General features: G+C 44.4%; 1 protein-coding gene across 1 annotated transcript in view; it reads right to left on the bottom strand.

Moving 5' to 3' along the window:
- Positions 1-13,626, bottom strand: part of MFAP3L (microfibril associated protein 3 like) — a 40,060-nt gene extending 26,434 nt beyond the window's left edge. The window contains exon 1 of the mRNA XM_030816327.1: positions 13,452-13,626. The gene's annotated coding sequence lies outside the window, so the exon portion shown is untranslated. The remainder of the gene's footprint in view (positions 1-13,451) is intronic.
- Between the last annotated feature and the right edge of the window lie 817 nt (positions 13,627-14,443).

A 14,443-nucleotide genomic window follows, 5' to 3' on the forward strand; every position in this document is an offset into this window, starting at 1 on the left:
TAGAACTAAATATACACCCAGACTTGCTGGATTGCTGTGAACAGCCACCAGATGAGCTGTTTAAGCCCAGGGAACAACTGAGAGGGGTACGACATTATTACTCCAACTACACTAACGTTCGGCCTCTACAGAATTTTATTTTATGCTGTTATTTTTTTTTTTGATACACAGAAGGCACGTACTTTTTCAAAAAACAGATCTGGGTTAAATCACTGTTTTTCAAACTTAAAAACAAACTATAGGCCCAGAGATGCCATCTTCATAAAACTTTATTTTTAATGGGGCATAATATTAAGAAACCATTCTTGAATCTCCACACTTTGTTCACATGGTATGTTTTTCTGATTAAAAGTAAAAATACAAAATAAAGCTCTCAGAAATATACTGTTTAAATTGCCCAGGGTCATCGAAAAAATCACTCTAATATGGAGATGAAATACTGTTGATACCTTACTAAACATAAATGTTGGTTAAGCCTGATTATCAGAAGGGAGATACTCAAGGGACCTTTACTACAGTCTTTTAAAGAGAAAAAGAGAACCACAAACCCTTATAAAGGAGGAGGGAAAAAATTACATTAAAGGTTGTTCTCTATAGATATATAATTATCAAGCAAGATAAAAACAGGTCTACACATCTCAGAACTAGAACATTAGACTTGGAAAAACTTCGATATATTTTCATAAAGGTTTTTCTTTACTCTAAAAAATGGAGGCCTAGAGAAGGTATGGTATTGCATATGGTCATGCAATTAATTTAGTGGCTTAGAACCAAAATAAAAAGACCATGACTGCTAATAATAATCTCAGATCAGACCTGGGATTGTTTTCTTGGTTCCATAAAGCCAATTGTTAAATTGTTCTAGCACTTGAAACATGCAATGAAGGCTATTCTAATCACAGGTATATCATTTAGAAGAGCTTATTGATGTTTCAGCACATACTTAATGTCAAATTCTTATTCATTCATTCATTCATGTATTAAGATAGCATCTCACTGTTACCCAGGCTGGAGGGCAGTGGCACCATCATGGCTCATGATATTAATTGGGTTATCCTTAATTGATCAGAGAGACATTTCTCCAGAAATCTGATGATCCAAGGAATTAGCCAAATCTGGAAACTGAATAGAAATGGGACAGACACACTGGTGCATGGGGCCTTTATGCTGCCAGGCCAATCCCTAAAACGGATCACAATGCACATCAGAGGGTTACAATGCTGTATTCACATTTTTCTTTGATCTTTGACACCGTCCTTATTAGAGTCTATATTCAACCTAAGCTGGTACAGAAGCATCTCTAGCTGCTGTCTTTCTTTTCATTAGAATATTGTTCCAACATTTCCCCCCTTTAAAAAATTATGTCCTTTCAAAACATTCTTCCTACTCATTTGGAGTATGCATGTAGAGATTCGAATTTTCATTCTAGTCCAATGAATTTATGTCACCTGCTAATCTGTAGATGGCACTACTTCTGCCAGCTTTCAATTGCTTTTATTTGATCTCGAGCCCATTTTCCAAGAAGTTCCTGATGTATTTAGTGTGAAGCTCCTATATTCAGAGTGAAACCAGGCAGGAGCTGATGGATGTCTGGAAGCCTGGACACATCAGTGAGTCAGAACTCTTTTTTGGCTAGAAAAATGGCTAGAAGATGCCATGTATCAGGGAGGTGCTTTATGGAGGTGCTGATCCCTGGCTGCCTGCCCACAAGTCCAGGCTGCGCACGCTCTGCCTGGATGGAGGAAGCAACCCTCGTCCTCTCTGCAGCCCACAGAGCACACTGTCTATAAATCAGAGGGCAATCTTCTTAATATGCTTTCCTAATATGACTCAGGACTTGAAATAATTGTGAGTTTACATTTTCTTGCTAATTCTGGATCCTCTGCAAACCCTTAAGGCCTTGATAATGAAAGTGCCTTTCTCAATTCCTACCTCTCCCTCACATTTGATTGTGCACACACGGCTTCCCAACTGGCCAAACAAAACTCCCTTTTCTGAAACTGGGAGGGTAATTTCACATACAATCTTACAAAGGGTGGTTAATTATTTTGTGGTGGGACAGCTCATAATAAAGCTACTTAACTCATGATGAGCCTGAAGGATAGTATTAATAGTACCCAACTGAGACACAGAATAACTTCTAACAGAAACACATCGAGTGTTCTTAGCGACAGCCAGTGTGAAGAATTCACTGCAGGTCTCCCCGCAGCCGTGGAGCTGAGATTATAATACAGCAAATGGATAGGATCAGGTGCCTGGGATAAGAGATGGGTTGGGCTCTGAGGTTAAGGTCAAGAACAGAAATTCTGGGGTGACATGTGAAGAGCAGACGAGTTTAGAATTTTAGGATTAAGACTCACGAGCTGGGAGTGAGGATACTTACTCCTTTCTTCCATTTTTTATTTACTAGGAGATGACCCCTGGGAGTCAGCTGATCTCTCCAAGCTTCAGACCCATCTCTTAGGTCCTTTCCAAATCTATCACAGTATGATCCTGACAACCAGGAGTAAGACTGGGGCTGGAAAAGGGAAGAAATGGTGAGGGGTAAAGAGAAAAGGGAAAGAACAAGAGAGTTCTTGGTGCATTGCTAAAAATTCCATTGCAGTAAATACAACTGGGGCAAAGCACTGTGATGGCCAAGCCATTTGTGACTTGGCAGATGGTCACAGACACAGCTTGTGCACCACGCGGCCCATGAAAACTTGTTCTCCACAGGCAAGACAACTTATTGTGTGTCCCTTACATTCTGGACAATAAAATACGGGAGTAAATGGATTCAAGCTCTCAAAGTATTAGGATGTCCCCCATTCATACCCTCTCCAGATGCCCTCATCTCACTGCAGATGTGAATCAGCCCAGATTCCTCTAGGACTTCCTATACGGAAGACGGGCCGGTCCTCTTGGGCACAGCTGCAGGTTTCTCCCTCCAACTTCACCTCCAGAACAGCCTGGAGTGAAGCCTGAGCCTCACTACTTTTACCTTGTTACCTGGACTAAGGGTAGGTGATGAACCTTAGTGCCTGTGGCCATGCCACGGACCCAACCTTTCCTCTTCAGACCAAGAACTGCTGGTTGTGTAAATCTGAGCTGTTTCACAGGGGGTCTGACCAAGGCCCGTGTCTTTGGGCCTTGAAACCTTCATTTCACTTGATAATTCAGAGAGGCCTTGAGTCTACTCTGGCAATTTGGGAATGTAATTTTTATCATTAACAAAATTGTCCCATTAAAAAAAAGGGTTGGTATTCAAATATTTGTTGATTGTACTTAGCACCATGCATTCATTACTTTTATTATTATTTAATGATTAGTAACAATCTGTGCATGGAGAATGTCTCAAAATATAATGAATATAAAACGCTAAAATTCTTAAATTATTACAATGTACATTTTTCTAGCAGTTCGTCATTCAGTGTAAAAGCCAGAGGCAGCCTTGCTATGGCCTGACAGTAGGCCTCTGACAGATTCACAGCCTCCATATCCAACCTCACTACACTCGCTCACTCCCCACCAGCCTCCCTGGGCTCTGCTAATCCTGAAATGGGTAAACCCCGGCATCCTTGAACTTACTATTCCCACCATCTGAAATGAGTTCTGGGATACCTGGAACATTTCCTTTGGAACCCTCAGGCTTTTAACCGCGAGGTCCTTCCTGGTCACCTACGTGAAACAGTGCCCACCCCATCATGCTCTACCTACCTCGACCCTGCCTTTGTCTTTAGAGCATTAACTACTACGGATTTACATACTGTGCCCCCATTAGGATGGGAGCTCCTAGAGGGCTGGGCTCCTGTCGTTGCTGCTGTTTACTGATGTATTCCCACTGTTCAGAAACACACTTTGCTCAAAGCAAACACTTGAACATCTGCTGAGTGAATTTATTCTACTTATATGCCCTCTAAGTTAGACCTTTTACTAACTTACTGCTCGCCTTTGGTACAAATTCGATTCATTTCTTAGACAGTTTTGGAAAATGTCTATTCTTTAACCACAGAACTAAGTATAAACCAAGATTTCTTTAAGTCAGTCCTCAGAAATGCATCATTTGCTTACAGTGGAATTTGAGAGGCTGGTGATAAAGACAGGCTTGAGAACAGAGGCTCAGGGTAACACAGAAGGGGAGGCAGAGATGCCGGAAGTGATGCTCTTGTTACTGTTGAAGTGAAAAGCAATCGCCTATTTAATTTATATTTCAAAATGTAGCACCGTCCCTCATTCCTGTGTCTGTGGTTGTTTGATTAAGACCATTCAAACTCACAGCGTAGGAACTAGATGACCTAGGGTTTCCTCTTTCATCAGGATAAAATGTCATCTATTTAAAAGATGCACTCAATAACTGGAGAGGGTAGTTAAATAGCATTTCCTCCTTCCTCTTTACCAGCACATTATCACAAACTGGAATTGCATTGTGAACACTTCCCTGAATCTCCCATGTAAAGTGTCATTATAGGCTCTTTCACTAAGAACTGGATCTCAGTGAAAAACAGATCAGAAGAGATCCTGTAATTCAAACCCTACTGAATTTAATTCTTATTAAGAGTGCTATGATAACTTCCCTTGCAATTCACCTAGCATTTATGGTTTACAAAACACCCCCACAGATGTTATCTCATCAGAGCCTCAGCACCACGCTAAGGCTGGGACAGGCCTGTGATTCTGCCCACACAACAGTGTAAGAATCCGGGGCCAAGCCACCAATGCTGCAGGAAAAGCCCCTTGCAGAGCCCACATCTTCTCTCAGTCCAGGGCTCCTGTTACCTGCGCACGGCGGTCACTGAGTGCCCACCAAAGCTTCGGCAACCCTCGTAACAGTGTAGCTAATTATTTTAAAATTTTGTTCATAAAAGCAATATTTTTCAGAATTTTATTCCATCTTAATAATCTTCCTGACTTTAGTGGTTAAGATCAGTCTTCCACCTAAGTGTTTTTCAGTGTGACAACATGGCAAATTGTTGCAATTAAACAAAATCACCAGAAGAAAGCTGAACATAGGGATTCAGTGGTTTCCACTTTGCTTTTCTCTCAGCTTCGAAGGAAAGGGGCCCTGTTAGGCTGAGCACACTCTCCAGGTGATCTCAACCATCTCTCCGATCTCTCCGCTGGGCAGTCAGCTTTATCTAAGTGATAAACACAATTAGGAGCCAGTCATATCAATTAAAAAACCTGAAAGTACTTATGAGGCCAATATTATCCACTTCGTACCAATTACTATGGGGATTAAAAACAGTTTAAGACCCGGCCTTTACCCCAAAGGTGCTTAGAATCTTGGTGACACCTGCATACAAAGCAATATGCAATTATGCGCTAAACTAGGTAAATGTCATAGAAATTCAGAGGAGGCCAAGCTGGGAAGGTAACAGAATGTTCCCTGGGGTTGGCTAAGACCTGAAAGATGAATAAAAGGAGGCCAGACAGTTCTCCTAGCAGGAGAAATGGTTTAGTCTAGACAAATAAGGGTAGAAAGAAACACGGCATGCAAGTAATAAAAACCTAGGTGGCATTGGTTTTCACAAGCATTATGCAGTGGATCTGCTGTGCAAAGCTGTCTGGAGAGCTCTGGGACAGCAGGGAACTCCTTCAGAAATTCTATTCCAGATGAAGGTCTCTCGGGAGTCTTAAGAGAAACGATAAAGGGGACTTTGGGACATTTGATCCACTACTTAGGCACAAGAACTAACACCACAGTGAAAAGAGGAGAGGCGGCCGTAACTTGGAGGTAGGGATGAGATACCTTACAAAGGCAAGAAGATATCAAAAGTCCACTGCAGGTCCTGGGTACACAGGCACAACGAGAAATGATCAGCCCCCATTAAGGCAAAGGATTGGTAATACTCAGATGTTTTTTGGAAACGAATTTCAAGGTCCTCAAAAGTGTTTTGAAATGGAGAAAAACAGGTTACCTTTGAGAAGTTCTAACCAGAGCTGGACTCAAAGACCAAGTAATCTAGGATTGTCCAAACCTTGAAGAAAAACAAAACGACAACAAGAAGAAAAACACCTTCCCGCAAACGTAGGGTGCCAGCAGAAATGGCAGGGAGTCAGCAGACAGAACTGCAGGCCTGGCCGGGGGTGGGGCAGTGAAGCCCAGTGCCTAGCTTTAGCAGGTAAGCAGCAATTTTCAAGATGAACTTAATAACAGCAGCTGAGAAGCAAGAACGCTCACTGGTTACTAAAGAGTTTATGCTACCCACAGCCATCCTGGGCAGTAAAGACCTAACAGGAGGTGCTAGGAGCCAAACACTAACTTAGTCTTCACTCAAATACCTTTCCCTGCCTAGGACCAGGGAAAATGGGTTTTGAATCTTTAAGCACAGTCGCTGTTTATCTACCTACTTCCTTGCAGGGGAGTCTGGCCTTTGGAGAAGAAAGGAGTTGGCTGGTCTCCTCAGGGTGGTCATTACTGCCACAAATACAGAGCCCTTGCTAATTTCAAGAAGGAACAGAAAGGTACAGATGCAGCCTGGTGCAATGGCTCATGTCTGTAATCCCAGCACTTTGGGAGGTGGAGTCTGGAGATAGCTTGAGGCCAGGAGTTTGAGACCAGCCTGGGCAACATAGCAAGACTTCATGTCTATAAAAAAATTAATTAGCTGGGCATGGTGGCATGCGCCTGTAATCCCAGCTACTCCAGAGGTTGAGGTAGGAGGATCACCTGAGCCTAGGAGTTTGAGGCTACAGTGAGCCATGATCATGCCACTGTACTCCAGCCTGGGCAACAGAGCGAGACCTCATCTATATACACACACATATGAAAGGTAGAGACTCGAGAACAGACGGATCCTATCTTGCTAAGAAGAGGTACTGCTTTCGTAAACCGACGAGAATGATTTGAATTAGTCTCAGCCTGCACCTGAACTGGGTAGGTCCCAGCAGTGGACAATTCTGGAGCACTTTATTCTAACCCATTTATTTCCTCAAGGAGCAAACCATTCCCTTATGCTCTTCCTCACACCACCAGCAACTCAAATCCTCAGTGGAAGGAAGGCGTTGGGATTATATTTCAGTATCTGCTCAGCAAGCTTTCCTCTTTCCTGTTGACTACAGAGTCAATTTCAGCACAGCCTCTAAGTTACAGTCTCAATCCACAATTAGGAAAGCCCAACCCACAACAACTTTCTTTCAGTCTCATTGGCAAGTCCCCAATGCTTCAGTCCAAAAGGTGAGGGTCCATCAGGGAATTAATTTCTTCTTTCTTTTATGTCTCTCTTACAAAGTCTGTGCCCTGTGATAAGGTTCCGACTTCTTCCCTCGCATGAGGTGCTGTGTGTGGGCTTTGCAGCTCCTCCCCTGCCTGAAGTCCCTTTTGGTTAAGCACAGGCAGTGGAAGTTAGTCACTCCGGTGCTGCAAAGTCTTACCTTTGGTAGGAAAACCCCTGAGAGATGCTCCAACCCCACTATCCCTCGAGACAGGTGGGCCTTCCACATTTCTGCTGTACCTGAGACAGAATCTGATTCACTACAAAGACATTGTTTAAAATGTACCCTTTCCTTCCCTGCCCTGAGAAACAAATCAATCGCTGAGGTCTAATGATTCTCACTCCTCAATATTGGGCTGCCACATCCTGGGCTTCCCCTGGGTTATGTGCTCATCGTCTCTACTGGACTCCTTCCTTGCTGACCTGCCTCTAGTATTGCCTGTCTCCAATCCACGTACCATGTCATTACTAGAGTCAGCTGTCTCTGAAAGATCTAAAACATATTCCATGTCTTCGTTGTGTCAACAGTGTGAAACTCAAGTCCTACACAGGACCTAGGTGATTCTTCACAGTCTGACTCCCATCCACCTCCCTGACTGCATCTCTGGAGCCTCCCCCTCCCCCTCTCCCTCCTTCCATCCGCCCCCAACCCCAGCAAGTTCTCTTTCCTGAACTCTCAGTAGTTTTCCACAGCACCACCTTCAGCCATGTTCCCTTCCTTACCTTGCACATCTGGCAAACCCCTAGCTTTGAGGTCTTGGTTCAAAAGCCCTCCAGGACTCCCCAGGTAGCCCCAGACACTCCTTTTCTCACCACCCTTTACTCATAACTCCCTATTTTCGCTATAATTATCTTTTTGCACATTTGACCCTTCATTAGATTAAAATCTCAGGCTGTCACTACTTGTTGAATGAATCAATGATTGGATGGAATATGGACTTGAGAAAGGCTGGACACTGGTGCATGGGTGACTGATGCAGTCATGAGGAAAAATAAGTCACCCAGAAAGAACACAGAGGGCCACAAGCAAGACAAGAGGACCCAGGTTAGAACCCAGGGAAAGCAGAGGACAAGCCCTCAGAGAAAGAGCAATAAAAAAAATATTGGGAATAGCTAAGGGCACAGTATTCCAAAGGCCACAGCAGGTAGGCCCTCTGCACTTCTGCAGAGCCTGACACATATAATCCAATTAATTACATGGGAGTTGTTTAAAATGCATCCTTTCCTGCCCTGCCCACAGATAGAGTACAACTCTACCACTGAGTCCTGGTGGTTCTCACTCCTAAATATCCGGCTACCACATCCTGGTTTTTCCCTATTAAGATTTAAGAGAGAAGGAATGGTTTACACTGACCTAGTACTTTACAATAGAAAACAATTATTTTTGCATCATTCTACGAGAACATTTGGGTAAAAATCTTACGAAGTTATACAAATGGATGCTAGCTATACAATATAAAGTTTTGTTTTAAGATAAATTTTAGTCAAGTCTTACTGTTGTTTCCAGTATCAGATACTGCTAACCCAGGCCTTCTTTTACCACACTGTCTGAAAAATTTGTTTTTCTTACATACAGTTCAGTTTCAATTCAAAGCCACTCTTATAACACTAACATAGAAGAATCCTTCAGTTTAGGGTTTCTGGACACAGAGACCTCAATTTAACCAGGAGACAACACATTTTTGCAAGGTAGATATTGAGGCCTTGTACATAAAAGAGACTAAATGAATATGTTTGAGAAGAATTACTAGATTTCTAATATTCAAACCCAGAAGTTAGTTTATGTAGTATTATAGCTGTCCACTCCCACATCCCCTAACGCCAACGTCAAATATGGAGCCCATCGCAAACATTGGTGATTGATTGTGGCACTTTACCAGCTGAACCAGTACAAGCCCATGACATTGCAAGCAGCTATTACCAACTGGTCAGAGTTGGCCCATGTGAAATCTCATCACTCTCAAGTTAATTATGTTAAATTTTAGCTTTCACAGCTCCTTGCTCACGTGTGCATGGTATGCAGACTGCAGAACAGCTGATTACTGTTAGAGGACAATGAGCAGAAACAAAGTGAAATGTGACTTGCCTCTTCTGCTTTATGATGTCCTTCTTATTGTGAATAAAAGTTTTAAGCTATTAAGTTCATACATGCATACAAATGCTGCCATTTCAGATGAATCCAGAGACCTGAATTACAGCATGCTGGTTCCACACCTCTACTGGCCACTGATCACCTCTGGTTGGACTTCCTTTATCAAGCTGCCCTGTGAAACCCGGGGTTTAGTTATCCCCGGGTTTGTGTTTTTAAGTTGTGTTTTTAAGAAGTAAATCTGGCATCGGTCTGTCCATTTCATGTTCCGGTTTCCCATATTTTATCTATAATAGGGCAGAATCCAAACTCCTTCACATGACACTGAGCTCATCACAGTAAAAGGACCACTTCGTTCCCCTCCTCCTGCCCTTGTCTATTAGTCCACTGCACCAAACCTTTCAGTGGATATGGCTGTATTTGCTTTCCATGGCTCCCGTAACAGATTTCCACAGACTGAGGGATTTAACACAAATTTATCTTGCAGTTCTGGGGCATGGAAGTTCAAACAGGTCTTAAAGAGCCATCATTCAGGTGGGCCCAATGTAATCACAAAGGTTCTTTCACGTGAAAGAGGGAAGCAGAAGTCAGCCTCAGAGTGATGCCCCGAAAGAAAGATTGGACTGGCCGTTCCGAGCTTTGAAGACAGATGGGGCTACAAAACAAGGAATGTAGGTGGCCTCTAGAAGGTGGCAAAGGCAAAGAAACAGATTCTCCCCTAGGGACTTGCGCAGGAACAAGGTCCTGCAGTGTCTCTGACTTTCGCCCACTAAGATCCATGTTGAACTCCCACACCACAGAAGTGCATTGGGCCCACCTGTATAATCCTGAATAAACTCCCCATGGCAAGACCCTTAACTGAATCACATCTGCCAAGTTCCAAAGTGGACACCTTTGGTGGGGGGCATTATTCTGCCTATCCCAGTGGTGTTCCTTCTTCCTGGAGTGTCTACTTCTCTGCTTAGAAGACTTCTAATTCTTCAGGCATTCCTTAATGAAATACCATGATTTTTCCCATGGAAATGTCACTCCAAGCCTGAGGTCCTCTCCTCCTCCAATCTATGGGGTTCATTTCCCCGCCTCCTCAGTCCCATGTGCATACTCTTTGGAGCACTCATCCTGTACTGTGTTTTATTTGTCCTCAAGCATATCTCTCTGACTCGACTTTGACTTACTCTTACTCATTTTTGTGGCCTCAGGAGCCTAACTATAAATGTTTGTGGAAAAAAATTAATGTGATATTTTAATGAGTAAAGACCTCAGGTGGAAGCAAAGGCAAGACCAATAAATTCACAGGACTTCTGTTTGGAGCATGACTTAGAAACTACTTCTGATAGCTCTTAAGTAGTTACACCATGACATAATCAACCAAACCCTTTGTAACCATCTTTCAACCACGCCAGGGAGGTATTTTACCAAACTTAAAATTAACCACTGGCATTTTAAGGCCATTTCTAACCGCAATGTGATATGCCATAGATTGAAAACATTGTCAAAGTTTTAAGTGTCCTCCTGGCCTTGGCTAGAAAAGACAAGTCACATCCCAAGTGCTGGGTTAGATGCCAACTTAGGGGAGTGATAGTATCTGCGTGATTTCTAAATTCCAAAAACTAAATTAACACTTGTTTAACAAATCTGACTAGGCTGTGTTGAGGTTAAAAGCAACTTGGCTACAATATTTACTTATATTCCAGTATCTAAAAGTTCTTGCATTAAAAAGTAGAATAAAAAGTCCAAATTAAGCACAATTTAAAATGCCTCGAGTATTTAAATTGCAAGCCAAATAGGAGTTGGATAAATTAAGGTCACAGGGATTGGGGGGGTAGATCTATTTTTAAAGGGAGTAATTTGCTGTAAATGTCTAATGTCACCAACAACATCATACAGTATAGAAATCTAAACACATGGAAATAAACCTAAAAATCACGTGCCTAACAAGTGAGCTGCAAGAACCCAAAAGTTAACTACAAAAGGGAGGAAATGATCACCTTTTTTTGTAACATGCCTACAAAGTCTATTTTTTTCTTCATGAGCAGTACCTACAAAGTCTGTTTTTTTCTTCATGAGCAGTAATAAAACCCCTTTTCAACCTAACTCCTGTTGTTTTTTGAGTTTTAGGTTAGGGAAATGTGGACTTTTTGAAGCCAAGGGCAGTATGTAAATAAGTCTTTGATTAAATTTCATCATGTCTCTTAACACTGAGAAAATACTTAGGATTTGTACTTAGGATTTCTGGATCGAGAAGGGGGCCTATTTATCTGTATTAAACCTCACATTCACAAAAAGTAAACTGAGGCCTTGCTGCTTCCTCCAGGTCAGGAAGAACCCAAGGCTAAGAGGAGGCTCTAGCTACTTCTACTGGGGAATATCACCTGAGGATATGAGACCTGCTGTACAGGGTAAGGTGTACATGCAGCCAGTACTTCATGAAAGATTTTAAACTTGATGCATTTTTATAGAAAAGAGAAGCACAATAATTCAATATTTGTGTTGGGGTTTTCAAACTTCTTTTTCTATAAATGTATTTAGAAATAAATTTAGGATCAGTGAACATCACCAACCAGACTATTTGGCTAAAATAGGGGACTGCAGGTTCTAATTCATAAAAATGGTAATCATGTTGTTGCTACTGCTGTTGTTGTCTGGATGTTTCAAGCCTTTCCTATTATTAAACCTCGGTTATGCAGCATCACAGGACAGAGCCAACTCTATACTGGGGGAAATCACCCCAGAGAGTATCCAGAATTAGAGCTGGAGCCATCTCAGGCTTGCAAGCAAGCACCAACCTTAAAGCCTACCCATAACTCAATGAAAAGTCAATACACTTCTAAAGTCTATGAAGGTCTATAAAGAATGTAAACAAGTGTTTTGTAATAAGCTAAATGAATAAAACAACTGAACCCACTAAGTGGTACTTACAGAAAAGAGGCTTGAGAATTTAGCTTTAGTTAGCAGAACTAGTTCCCACTAGAACAGGATTGTTTATCTTGCCCCTATTAGATACAATAATCCTAATAGTGTTAATGGTACTAAATGTTTTAGGAACAAACAACTGTAGAAACCACACTGGGACCTACAAATTGCACTTTCTGTGTAAGTAAAATGTCAGAAGAACTACACTGTTATAACTTATGGTCTCATGAAAAGACATTTTTTTCCATCTTGTATTTCATCCTGAAGGATTTTACTATGTTCAACATAGTAGCAACTGAAAAAAATGTGTTTCATCTAGAAACAAAAGTGAGAAAACTACAAAAAACACTGAGCTTCTGCAATGCGCGGTTTCCAAGTTTTTAACATTAAATCGAAGATAACGCAAAATAAAGATTGCCACAGTAACCAAACTTTTCTGCTAAGTATCCTTAAAAATAATGACAGTTCGATCGTATCTTAACTGTCTTCTACAATGTGAGCAAACACACCTACAAACCTTTTTTTGCTACCTTGCTTTATAAAGCTTGCAAGATTAAGTTTTTTTTTCAGGGGTGGAGAAGACAGATGAATGATCAAGCTTAAAATAAATCGGTTCTGCAATCACTCTGTATTTTAATCCGATGAAGCACGTTTCCCCATTCCACGCCATGAAGCAATTCGATGTCAACTTGTTATGGAGTCAAATGCGACAAACTCCGAGAGCTTCAGTAGCGAGGCGGCGGCTCGCAGCACCCACAGCCGCCCGCACTCCTGCGGCATCTGGACACGGCGCCCTCCCGACGCGGAACCCGCATTCACGTTCTCCGGAGCCCTGGCCAGCGCACCCTCCTCCCTGTCCGGGGAAACTGAGGCACGGCGATGCGAGGGATCCAGAGCCCAGGGAAAGCCCCCACGGCTGCTCGGCGTCCCCTTCCCCCACGACACCTAGGTGGCTCGCCGGCAGCTGGCAGTGGATTCCGCGCTCCTCGCCCTCGGAAGGTTACGGTTCGAGCCCGGGATGCGGCGGTCCCCAAACGGCCAGCCCCCGCCCCGCACGGATCTCGAAGCATCCTGCGACCCCCTAGAGCCCGCTGCGGGGACCCTGCGGCGTCTCGCAGCACAGCCTCCGCCGCAGTCTCCGCCAGCCAAACACCCGAAAGTTCCGCGGCCCCGGCGCCGACTCGGCCGCCGACCGGGTGCGGGGCTGGCTCCCACCCGTGCCCCTCCGCCCCGGCCCGCCGGGCGCCCCTGCTAACCTGACACCGCCGCGCCACTCAGGTGGCCGCCGTGCACCCCTCGCCATGGCCAGCCCGACAGCGGCCGCTGCGCCGCACTCTGCGCTGGACACCCGGTAGCGCCTACTGCGGGCGAGCCGCCTCCGCCGGCGCCTCACAGCGTTGCGGGCTGCGCCGCCGGCTGCCGGGAGCGCGGAGCTTCCCACCTACAGGAGCCTGGGCCGGCCGGGGCCGAGCATGCCCAGTGCGGCTCGCTGGGCGGCGCGGGTGTAGCCGCCGGGTTTTCGCGGCAGCCGCGGGCGGGGGCAGCGGGGCGGGCGGTGCGGGGCGAGCCAGTCGGAGCGGCGCGAGCCAGTAGGAGCGGCGGGCCGGCCCCGCGGAGGAGCCAGCGGAGGCTGTCGTTGCCGGGGAGTCCCGCGTTCAGTCCGCTCAGCCTCTGGGCCCGGCCTCGGCGGCTCCGAGCCTCACACGCGCACGCCCAGGGCCTCCGCGGCAGCGCGGGACTCTCACTCCGCTCTCTCTCCCGCCTGGGGCTTCCACCGCAACTTTTGTGGGCGTCGCATCGCACTCGTGTTCAAGGACGCCCTGGAAAAGGCTTCTTAGGGTCCCATCCTGGGGCCCTAAATGGGAACCAGTCAACCCACCCCGAAGCCTACCCTGTCTCCTTGCAATCAAATGCAATCACGAGCAAACCACTTTGCTTCCAAAAGCTTTTCAGGCCTTCCCGGGCGACTGCACTGTAAGTCTTAAACGTCTCTTAAAGCAAAGTCCACAGATAGAAGAGTCTGGAAGAAAGCCCAGCGGGACGTTCCCTGGTGACTTTCTGAGTGGTGGGGTTCCAGGATTTTTTTTTTTTCGTTTTCTTTAAAAATATTGTTTGTAATTTCCATGTTTTTTCTAATGAACCATAAGTTGACTTTTTAATTAGGAATTAGAGTACTCTAAAATTATTAAGTACCTACAGAAGTTTCGCTGCACGATCCTGCAATGTCAGTGGCTTCCTCCCCTCCTTA

Source organism: Nomascus leucogenys, chromosome 7b (assembly GCF_006542625.1).
Source record: "Nomascus leucogenys isolate Asia chromosome 7b, Asia_NLE_v1, whole genome shotgun sequence".
In the NCBI taxonomy this organism is placed as follows: domain Eukaryota; kingdom Metazoa; phylum Chordata; class Mammalia; order Primates; family Hylobatidae; genus Nomascus; species Nomascus leucogenys.